The following is a 12,039-nucleotide window of genomic DNA, read 5'->3' as shown; positions in this document are numbered from 1 at the left end:
GGACTACAAAAGGTTACAAAAGGATATAGTTTCTTTCTTAAAGAATATACTTTTAATTGTATTGGGGGGGGGGGAATAGCCCTTTATCAGTGGCCTCAGGATTTAACAACATTAGTAAATTAAGCCTTAAATCATCAACAGATAACAGTAACTCCGATGTTTTCAGGTAACTTCCACTAGCCTTCAAAAAAAGACTTCTTCTTTTGCATAAAATGCAGATAATGACACTCCATATTTCTAATTTCCTGCGCACAAAATGCTTTAATCCCTTGCACTAATTAGAACAATTCTACAGTGAGCACAGTGAGCAATTCAGGATTTGTTTCCAAACCAGAACATACTTTCAAAGGAGGTTGGTTCTAAAATCTACCAGATAAGCCAATTCTCAATACGTGTGTGTCGTGATCTAGCAAGTAGCATTTGAACACGAGAGCATGAGCCTTAAGGGGAAAAAAAAGCTCAGATTTCTATTTACATGCATAACAAAAAAGATACTTAATGTTCCTTCCCAGGATATTCAAAGTGCCCCCAGCCACCCCAGCCTTCATTAATAAATCAATTTCCCATCATACCTACATTAGGAGGTCTCAAAAGAGGACCCACAAGCTCCCGCCATGCACTTGAAATTTTCCGTATAATCCCACTGTAGCAGCCTCAGCTGTCGTGGGCTAAAGCTATGTTTGTGCAGTGATCAGGAGAGCAGGAAAATATTGACACAACCTCAGGAGGAACGCTGCTGCTGTGCTGTTATCAATCGTTCTGCAACCGCTGCCCCCTCCTGACCCGTCAGTCTTCCTCAGCAACCTTTGAACATGCCAAGCGATCTATTTCAAAGACCAGCACCCAACCAAAATAGACATCTCGAGAGCTTCTTAAAATAACGAAAAAGTGAAATGAACTGAACACCTCCTCTTGATGTTGCTTGAGAAATGCTTTTATGTTTTGCTGAGAAGCAAGAAACAAAAATTAGCCTGACCCATAAGGGTGACCAGGAAGGGCTGGGGATTCGATGTGTAAGAGCTGGTTAATCTCACAAGTTAATTACAGACACAGGATAACAACCACATGACTTTTTGCAGCAAACGCCTAGGCCTCTCCGAGTCAGTCAGCGCTGCATGCTGAACAACTGAGTGCCAGCCCTCACATCTTTGCAAACAACTTTCCACACTTTAAATATTTAAACGATTATCGGGGTGGGGGGGGGGTGGGGAACAGGCAGGCTCTGATCTACCAGGAAGTTAGTTTTCAACTATTTAGTTTTAGCTGCTGCTACTTCCCTTTTCTGCTACTTTCACGATTTAAGAAAAAAGTTCAAAAAAATATAAATTAATAATCCAAACAGGGAAAAGCGTTCCCGATCAGTTACCTGTAGCACTGCTGTTAGTATTTGCTGGGTAGGCCATGTTTGCTCAGTGACACATCCAGAGCTAGGCTGTTAGGTGTCATGCAAATGCCATGCATCAAGTCCAACCAGACATGCAACCTGAAACAGACAAGAAAAAAGGCAGTTAAGAACGTACAGTTTTAAGAAGTTAGGTACATTAAGCAGTAGGCATTTCTGAGTGTTTACAGTCTCATCTTCAGTGCAAACTTCACCGTAGCAGTAAATATATTCCTCTTAATCAGCATCCTAGCTGTCACACATCCCACCGCCGTCCTGGCGTCTGAAGTTGAACCGCGGCGCTCTGACGACCTCCAAGGAGGCCTGCTGCTCCGGATCTGTCCTCAGTGAGGACGTAACCAGCTGAATTTGCAATTGGCCTTGGTTTTTTTGTTCTGCCCTGAGCTTGTTTGCCATTTGTCCCTAGCCTCCCTTGTACCACAGCAGCTTCCTCGCATTTGCTGGCACCAACGTAAGTTCCAGCCTACCCAAAGGTTTGCGTAGAAGATTTTTAGGTGAAGAGCACCTACAGAAGAGCCGTACCAGCGGGCGGGGGACCAGCTGCAATTTCCGAGCTCCAATGTCCCCCAGGGAGGTGAGGGCAGGGGGACCCCACCGCAGACGCAGCCACAGCCAACACGTGCATCCCCACTGCCTGACAAACCCGGCAGCCGACGGCTGCTGCACCGACGCCTGCGGGGTGGGGTGACCAGAGCTGGCACAGACCCGCGGTGGAACGGCGCACGGCGGGCTGTGAGACCTGTCCCCTGCAGGTCCCAGCGGTGACAGGTTTTCTGGGTGTGAGGTTTTCTTTCAACCCACATGTGGCAGATTCCACTGAGAAGCCGTGCTTGCCTGAATCTCAGGCTGCGGGTACAGAAAAAGGGCGCTGTCGCCCTGGGCGGGTGGCTGCCGAACAGAAGCCGAGCGAGAGGCAGAAGCAAAATGGGCAGCAGTTTTGTGGCTAGTTGGCTGCTGGCTGGCTCTGCACAGCCCGCCTTGCTGGCTCTGCAACGGGGCTGCTGCTCCTCCTTCCCTGCCCACCATGCAGGCAGCCTGATCACGACCCCCATCCTCAGAGCAACGCATTTCACTCGTCCAGGGCTGCAGGGACGCCTCCTCTTGGCTCTGCTTCAAGTTTTCTACAATCCCAACAGCATTTCATTTTGTTGACTCAGATAGGTGGAGCTTAGGTGTATGAAGAACACCCTGCTTTGCAGACCCCAGACTGACTTAGGCTGACAGCTCCTCAACAAACCAGTCACATTTTTCCAATTATATTTGATTTGGCTCTGACAGTACGTGCGTGAAGTATTTGAAAGCTAAGCAGATTAGCAAAGGAAAAGAAAATCCAGAAGTGAATGAGTGCAAGCACCATGTGAATCTGAGTCAAAGGTATACCTACTGATAGAGAAGCTGGCTGTCTCACAACTGACAGAGCTCCGCCACGCAGGCTAGTATAGCTTAGCTTTCCCCTTCAAGGAACACAAGCACAAATCACTTCATTTTTAGTACAATCCTGACATCAATTTTCCAAGAACGCAGAAGGACCTCCATTGCAACTCCTCCTCCCCAAGCTCTGCTGTATACTCTTAAATTTATGATCTCTTGTTTAATGGAGGGCAGGACATGAAGCTGTCATAAAGACTGTGCAAGCAAAAGGTTACAAACAACAAAATAAAGCAGGCATCCAACACAGACCATGACGCAGAGAGGCCCGTCACAAGATTCCAGGCATAACAATAATTATCAGATTTCTGAAACAATGAAGCATGGCAAAAAAAAAATATAGAAAAGCATGTTGCTGGCTGAGTTTGCAGCCAGGACTGAAGTTTGAAATCTGTGAGCTTTTAGGAAAATATTAACTACTTCCTTTCAAAGCGAGAGATTTTAAAGCATCCCTCCCATCTCTGGCATTACCATCAGGATATAAAGTTATGCTTTAAGTTCAAGAAAGGCAATTTTTACTGAGTCACAATGAATGCTTACTGAAAAATTATCATCTGTCTCCATGTTAAGTTTCTCAGGACAGCCACTGTCTCAGGGCAGGCTGCAATTAGCTGGACATCAGACTACCAGCAGTGCACCCAAGGATAAACAGGGCTGAATTAATTCACCTGCTTCTAATTTGTTCAGCACAGCTCTGTGCTTCTCACTAGCACTGTAACAGGTGTGCTTCCCTGCTTTCACCATATACGTTTATTGTACGCTGCTGCAGCAGAAGTCTTGCACTACTGTAAACCTAACCAACGAAGCATGGTAAAATACACACACCATCTAATGTGGCCCTTGCTGTATCAGGCACCTCATGTTCTGCCAATCTGAAGCTTCCTATCCCACCAGAAGCAAAGAAGGCTCAAGGGAGGCTGCTCAGGAAACCTGACACAAGATTTGCATCCATCTGGCCAAAGTCCTCCAGGGTCTGTCTCAGCAGTTCTGCAGGGCTGGATGTTAGCTAGCTGCCTGAGCTTGCTCAGCTCACACCACCAGCTGCACCGCTACTAACGCTTGTAGGAGGGGAGACGTGAGAGCATACACCGAGGGACGGGTACGGGCAGATGGGCGGGAGGGGGCCCTGTGGGGGACCCACCTCTTCTAGGTGTAATGCAGTCCCAATGAGAGCAGGTCAACCACAAAAGTGAGCCCCGACTTAAAACCCATGCTGCGGCATGCCTGGAAACCCATCATGGGTTTAAAGTAAAATCTGTTAAGCTTCATGCTATCAGTTTTAAAAACGCTAGTCACCATCTCGGGCACACATGAGGAGAGCTTCCTAATAGCGAGAAGCAAATGCAATTGAGGTAAGAATTGACATAAAATTAATAAAGACACTGCTGAAAGCCAAAACAGGGCCTCAGGTCTACATTTTGTTGTGGCTTAAAGAGATGTAATTGACCTGCTACAAACTCCCTTCTGGGTACGCTTCTATTGGTTTCAAAGCTGTGCAGGCTTAAGTACCTCCATTAAGAAACAAACTCACCTTTAGTTAAAACAATGATGCTTCTGAGCTTAAATGAGGATTAATAAAATAATTTAGGAAGCAAATTCAGTCCAACAGAGAGGAGAAAAGAAAAAATAAAGAGAAAAACATAGGGTCTAATAATTTGCCACCTAAGGTAAGTGGAAGAATCGGTTCCTTTCTTTGTTTTTAGATGAAATGTAACTACAGCTGACAACCTGCCTATTAAACAGCTGTGAACGTATGGAAAAAAATCTGATCTAGCTCAGCAGACTTATGGACGAAGGGAATTCATACTGCTTTGAACCACAACAGTACATGGGGAACTGAACCGACACGTACATGGACCATTTTTAGAAAGGTATTGCATGTGATTCTCCAGCAACACAGACCCCAATACATGGACTTTGACAGAAGTCTCTTGTGTGAGGAGGCCAGCTAGAATACACAGAGGAGGAAAACTTAGCCTGCTCTACAGTAAAGCATGTTCTCCAGTACGGACATCTTACAGAAGAAAATTAGTAGAGGAGCTTATATATTCCATTCCCAACTCTTCAGCTTTCTGCCCATGTGTTTTTACATGCTCACCCCATGCCTGCCTGTGAATACTGTGATTTACAGACCCTAGGGCAAATGCAAAACAAGCAGAGACTAGCTATATGAAGTGTTATTGCTCAATGAAGCAGTTGTTTAAAGTGTTTTGAATTAGATATTAAAACTCTCTTCTGCCCTCAGGTTCAATACCAGAAACCTTAAACACACATGATCCTCAGTTTCTACAAACTATCACGACACCCCAGCTTTTACAGGTTTTTCCAGAATGGTGATTCTTTAGGCAGAACATAAAGGCTATGTCCTAATCCTGTCCTAATCACAAGGGACAAGAACCTTGCTCCTCCTTTGTGCTGCATCTTGTCAGGTCACCTACACCTATGCTCGTATTTTTGCACCAGAAATATCTGAGTATAAATACACCAGTTCTGGCATCCACACAGCAGAGCTGTAGACTCAAGACCTTGAGGAAAATCCAGGCTCCCACTTTAGTCTGATGTTTGCAAGAGAGGCTTAAGACAGAAAACAGTTGAGGTTTGATCTAAGAGCAGTTGTAGAATGGCATGTTGGCAACACAGGAATCAGAAGACAAACATAACTCAGCTTTTAACCCATAAAAGCAATCATGAAAGTCCTCCTGTCCAGGGGCCACAGTCACATGTGGGAAATGGTGATGCACACACACTTGTTTGTGGGATTCAAGAAGACAGGCCTCGGCTTCCCAGGCAACGGGGCTTTAGGCTACGTAGATATGCATATAACTTTTCTTTTTTCTCATGGCATGCACAGACTGTTAAGAGTAAACGGTCACGTCAACCACTCAACACAAGCTCTAGATCTGCAAATATCTTGAACCACTCACAGGGTGAGCATGGCTGAGACACTAAGATGCTACTGCTTAAGATCTGCACTAAAAGTGGGAGCAGTGTGGGGCAGAGCCGTGCAGGATTTGGTCAAAGGTACTGGCTCCCAATTCAAAGGTACTGGCTCCCAATTGTTCAGATGGATGCAGTCAGAGGATGGTCCCAGGAGGGAAACCAGCTCTGCAATCCTGTCCAGCAAGTGCAAAGCAGTGATTAAGTAGGCCTGGGATAGAGGGGTTTGACAGAGCAAGCCGACTCACGAGATGCAACACTCGAGGAAGAACTGGTACTGCTCCATTCCTGTTATACATCAGTGCAACAAGACTTCTGCCTGACAATTCCCTCTCACATGTGGGTCATCCCGGCAGTAGAACTCGCCCAGTTTCATTCTGCAAGATACTGATAACATTTGCAAACATGACCCAAGATACATGCAAAACCCATCTAAAAACATGGATGGTAATTTCTCTAGCTGCAAGAAGAAACTGGCACGGGAAATCCCTCCTCCTGCTCAGCCAGAGGGGCAAGCACTTTTCAGACTTGTGTGGCTCTACAGGAAACAGGAATGTCTGCAACCTAATTTGTATCCTCAACCAAATATGCCAGGTGCAATTAAAATGAAGCAAGGGCTGAAGCCAGCAACAGCAAAAGAGAAAGTATGTGGGGAGTTGCTCTGTGGTTGGGATCTTCCCTGGGAGAATGACTGTCTATCTCACTGATACTTTCTTTTCAATCTTACCCCTACTGTGGTTGTGTCCTTCTTATCCATATGTTTATCAAAACAGGTGGCCAATAAACTGGCCAATAAAATTTGTAAGGGAGAAATTTTTTTGTTGTTGTTTTTTATAATTAAAGTTAAAAACCAAGTAAGAATGCAGGCGTATGAGGATTTTTTTCAGGTCAGACAGAGCAGTCAACTTTGAGATAAGGGTAAACTGTGAATGATTTTAAATTTCACTTAATTATTTAATCATGTAACAATTCACCCATTCACATACTTTCTAGAGTGAATATCTTTTAAATGTTGCATCCAAATAACAAGCAAAACTATGCAAGTTCAGTTGCTGCTTAAGTCTCACTAACTGAACAAAATAAATCACTAGCGCAGGCTGTTTGCCTGGGCCACCCTAAAATGCAAAACTAAAAATTCCCTGGGATCAGTGTTTCCTGCAGCCTCTCTCAGGCAGCAGTCTGTTGTGATTCAGCCTCCTCCATCAACAGAGATGATCCAGAGACAATTCTTACTATATGCAATATGACAGGCAATTTATTTTGGACTATGTTTAAGCAGGCGACCAAAAAAGCCACCTCTTACTATGGTATGGTTTTTTTCTGCAGGATCTGCAGTACGATGGGAGCGAAAGAAGCCTTGTAAATCCTTTCAACAGGTGAGTTAATTAACAAGATATGGCTACGGTCAGCATGAATTTACCTGCCTGCCTTCCTCACTCCCTCCACTTATGGCATTGGTCTGTAAAAGGTCTCTCTTTACAGCAGAGCTCCAGGCAAAAGCTGAGCTAAGCTCTGTTAGGAAAAGAGTGATGGCTCAGAAACTCTGGGACCTGAGTCAGCAAGCTGAAGAAACGAACAGGCAGAGTGCTCCCAGCCAGAGCACGTGCTTCCCTTCTGCCACAAAACCAAAAAAATCAGACCTGACTCTGAGCTTCGTTGCTTTTGAACGACACACTCCCAACTACTGCAATGCCAGGCTCTAATTCTCAAGTTATGTTGGAATTAACCATTAGTCACTTTCATGGGGATGTCCTAAACTGTTCCCCCCCCCCATCTTAAGCAGACTTGCATTAAGCTGTCTGCCTGTCTTGTTATTTCTGCAAGCAGAGAATAAATGTACAACCTTCAGTAACATAAGGGTCTGAGGGGTTTTCTTCTGCATACTTGAAAATGGTCTCCTCCTCATCTCCTAAGATGAGCTTCTACCAAGCTTCTACTTCAGCCTCCCAAGCCACCTACCTACTGCACAGGAGCTGGACTTTACTGAGCAGCTTTCAGTATGCCTCAGAAAATGGACATATATGAAAATCTTTCAAAGGTATCGGATCCTTCTAGCTACCCTAAATAACCAGCAATTTTCTGAATTTCCCCCAGTATTGCTTTGTCACGTTTGTTAGCAATGACAGCAATGCTCTACCATCAGCTGTTGGGTTTTAGTTTCCCTTCAAATGGAGTTATCCCAAGTGGGTCTGGAGGATCCAGAAAAGAAATCAGCTGTTCTACACAAGCCACGCGTTGACTTGCTGGTACCAAGCAACAGGGGAAGGATTTCAAAATACTACCCAACAGACACAAACATAACAAGCATCCTGTGGAGCCAGACAAACGGTCCACCTAGACTATCTTGTTTTCAATAGTGGCAACAAGAGATACTATTTAAGGAGAATACACATGCCTGATGACAAGTCCATGCTTCTGTGCTCTCCCAGCACCAACAATGATTGGACTGGGAATATCTAAAAGTACATCCTTACTGTGTCATTTTAATATCCACATAAGTCACCTGTGAATTTGACTAGCCCCTTTCTGACCCTGCTGATGCCACCTGCCTCTGCTGCCTCATGAGGCAAGAAGTCCCAGGCTGTCAATACCCACTGCATACTTTTTTCTTGTTTTAAACTGATGTCCTACAAATTTTACTGAGTGCCACCAAATTCCTGCATTGCAGGGCTTGGTGAACATCTGTGCAGATTCAGCTTATCCACACCGTTTGTGATTTTATAAACCTCAGTCTTCTCTCCCAGCTCCTATGGCAACTCCATCCCCAGATCATTTTACTTGCCCTATTTGTACCGTTTCATGTATACTCACCATGCGGAAGACCCTTGTCATGAACAGCGTCTTATTAAAAAATTGTCTGCAAGAACCATCTTATTCAATACTTCATTCAATACTTTTCTTAGCGTAACTGAGCTTGGCTCTAACAACCAGCTAATACATGGGAAGGAAAACCTCAGTTTTAGTAATTTTTGTCAAGCAAGTGAAGAGTTAAAACAAAACAGAACTTACCTGCAGCACTAGCAGCTTTCCCTAGTATAGGGCAGAGGTTGGACACAGCCCTCCCAAGTATCCAAATGCACATCAGGTCAGCCTAATGGACTTTAGGTAACCATACCTGTTCTCCGAGATCCAGCAGACTCACTGTCAGCCAGGAGTGGCAGCTCTCGCTATTTTCTCACTATCAGGATCAGCGTTCATTGGTAAAAGGAAGTCTTTGTATGGATTCTGTACATCACAGGTGGCATGCTTTTGTCACTCCTGACAAAGAGGATACCCCATCTATATAGAACTGGGCTAAAATCTTCTTGCTTTGTCCAGTCTGCTGACTTGGTGGCCCATTTCTAAAGTGCCAGAGTGTGATCTTCACTCACATGCTGTGAGCCTGAACACGGACAGGTATGTTTGGATGACACCCATCACACAGTGCTGCAAGGTCCCCCACACCCTGCAAATGTTCTCAGACCACCCATCTCTTCTGGAAATCATTCCTGACAGCATCACTGTCATCACGTTACATTACAGAAGCAAAAAAAAAAAAACTTCAGAAGGCTACACAGTGTTGTAACTCAGAAACCACTTTCTGTTTATATGAGAGAACAAAAAAAATCAACTAGAAAAAGAAACACAATCCAGGGTAGAAAAAAACAACTTTTTTTTTATACCTGAAATTCCTAATGGGTGATGTAGAAGACACTCCCTTTGGTTTATGCCAGTGGATAATGACTCACATGAAAGTACATGAATTCAGGCCAGTATGATATTGCTATGGGTTGTAATGCTTGCTGTGACAGGGAGCCCAAAGGATGCAACTGGGCTATCCACATTTTTCTTGTGGAGAAGCGGGATGGCTGAGACTTCCATGGATTGAAGTAGTTCAGTCTGATGATTCTTCAAGAGGGAAATGAAACAACATGTGTGCTGAGCAGCGTTTTCATCCACCGTGACAAAGACCTGAATCCAGCACGAATAACAAATGAAAAAGCTTCCAAAACAGGTGTTAGGTTAGGAGAGGAACGAACGCATATTGGGGATGATGCGTGCGTGCCAGCTGCAATATACCTGTGGCCTCCCAGTACTGACAACCCGGGAGCTACCGTGCCTGGCACAAGAAGCAGTTTCACCTTCTCCTCTACAGCATGTACATAAACTGCCCATCACATCTGTTCATTCAGTGGGGCAGGGCGAAACACAGCATCCTTTTTGCTCTCTTGGCTTTAAACGTTAAAACTTGAATAACAGTTGTAAAAACACACCTGCAGATCCCAATACTTTAAAATGAATTCACTTATTTAAAGTGAATTTAAAGTTAGATGAAGGTTGAGATGAATAAACCAATCAAGGATGTTTATAAACAGCTCATGAAATGCACTATGATCTCATTTAGACTTTGCATCTAAGACAAGCTGCAAGGATTTTAAGGCACAAACTCTGGTAAATAAAAAAAAATTTAACTCTTCTACAACGTGCCCAAGTACTTAGTTTTCAGTGACATTTCGTACATAGTGGCACAAGCATGAAACATTATTTAATGAGGTAGACGGCCAAATCTCAGTCTGTCTCTTCTTCTGATTTTAGGTCCGAGATGCTATACATAGTCAGAGCAACCATAAATCTGCTATGACAAATGGGTGGCATGCACTGCAACCATGATGCTGTGGGACAGTTGGTAAGTTCAAAGACTTTCGTCTAGCAGCATTTGTCCATGTAGCTATTCCATGGTGGTCCCAGCTGAAGGTGCATCTTTATGTGAGACAGCTCCAGCAGCAGATCAGCTTTGTCCCCATCTAGCCCTAAATGCTGCTTCCTGCCCCAAAACAAGACCCAAACCCTGTAGCTCTTTTCCTGCTTTTCTTACTAATAAGGGTAGTGTGGACTTCAGTATCAACCAGTCCTTACCATACAGGAACAGGAAATTACAGGCTTTTTGCACAGTGAAAATGGAAAACTCTAGGGGCAAGGAGACAATATTGCAAGGGCCAGCCTCTCACTTTTCCTCTATCACAGTTTACAACAGAGGACTGCAAAGTCCTACTCTCCATGCAACTCTACAGCCCACACTCTCAACATCCATCACTACCAAGTGCTAGACTGCATCTACAACCCCAATGTTAACATGGGCCCATTCCTCTTTAAGTTGCTGTGGCCCTTCAGAAACGCAGGGGCACCCCACCCCCCCGCAACTTTTCCATTGAACTGAGACCACAAACACACAGCTTCAGCTTGGCCGGGGAAGACACTTGAGACATCCTCCAGGCTGCTTTCCCCTCCCACCCCATCACACAGCATCCCTCAGGAACAGCCAGCATGTAGGCACAGTTTTTCTTGCCTCCTCCCCTGGCCACAGACCATCTCGCTGAGGCTTTTTGCATTCATCCCAGGGGTGAGCAGGTTTCTCTGGTCCCTCCTCCAAAGCCACTGTCTCCACACCACAGCCTGTGGACTGTAAGCCTGCACGCTCTGGCGGGAGGGACAGGGGATTTCTCGGCAGCAGAAACCTGCCAGCCACCCCACCACATGCAAATTTGCCTCTCGTTACTGAGCATGCAAAGAGTCACCAAACCCAGCTAACATTTTGATCTGGAGCTGGCATGAGCCAAGTGGAGACCGTCTGGCAGCACCTGCAGCAGAGCAGGGCAGAGCCAGGCTAGCTGTGTATTTCCAAGCTCTTCCACAGCTTGCAGAGAAAGACTTGTCAGCTTTCTGCAAGTGTCACACTGCCTCTGCCTTGCATGAGGCCAAAAACACCTTGCTGCATGTGGCCACCTGCAGAGAACTTACCCACCCAAAGGAGGGGACCACAAGCTGGGGCAACGCGCTTGTCCCTCACCGGGAGTGTTCCTCTCTGCTGGCTAGCCAAACCAACATTAAAACAACCTGTTCTTAATGCTCAGGGATTTTGCCATTTAATCCGAGTAATTTAAGTTCACATAACCTGTCTTCCTCCTTCTCAGTGAGAGGGTGAGCTAATGCTTGTATGAATTATTCAAAGCATCTTCTCATGCTCATGCCCCTCTTCTTTTTCAAGCAGCTGTAGAGTGGCAAGTTCCGAGAGTGCCAGTGCACACGAAAGTGTGCTGATCGACTAACGGCACAAGAAGTTTTCACCGTAGGAAGCCAGGCATTAAAACTTGGTGAATTATGTCTCTTACCTACAAATTCTAATCCAAAGCCCTGTATCTGGTTGCTGGCACGAGGCACACGCCGCTCCGCCACAGGGTGCCAGGAAGGAGAGGTGCTCACAAGCAAGCGGGTGTCCAGCTGTTGGACACGTG

At 45.3% G+C, this 12,039-nt stretch overlaps 1 long non-coding RNA gene across 1 annotated transcript in view; it reads right to left on the bottom strand.

The window, feature by feature from the left end:
* Positions 1–1,372: 1,372 nt before the first annotated feature.
* The window catches only part of LOC142421981 (uncharacterized), an 85,390-nt gene continuing 74,723 nt past the window's right edge, over positions 1,373–12,039 (bottom strand). The window contains exon 3 of the long non-coding RNA XR_012779022.1: positions 1,373–1,483. This is a non-coding gene — a long non-coding RNA (uncharacterized LOC142421981). The remainder of the gene's footprint in view (positions 1,484–12,039) is intronic.

Source organism: Mycteria americana, chromosome Z (assembly GCF_035582795.1).
Source record: "Mycteria americana isolate JAX WOST 10 ecotype Jacksonville Zoo and Gardens chromosome Z, USCA_MyAme_1.0, whole genome shotgun sequence".
In the NCBI taxonomy this organism is placed as follows: domain Eukaryota; kingdom Metazoa; phylum Chordata; class Aves; order Ciconiiformes; family Ciconiidae; genus Mycteria; species Mycteria americana.
Note: the sequence above shows the minus strand (reverse complement) of the source record. Positions and strands in the feature narration are given on the sequence as shown.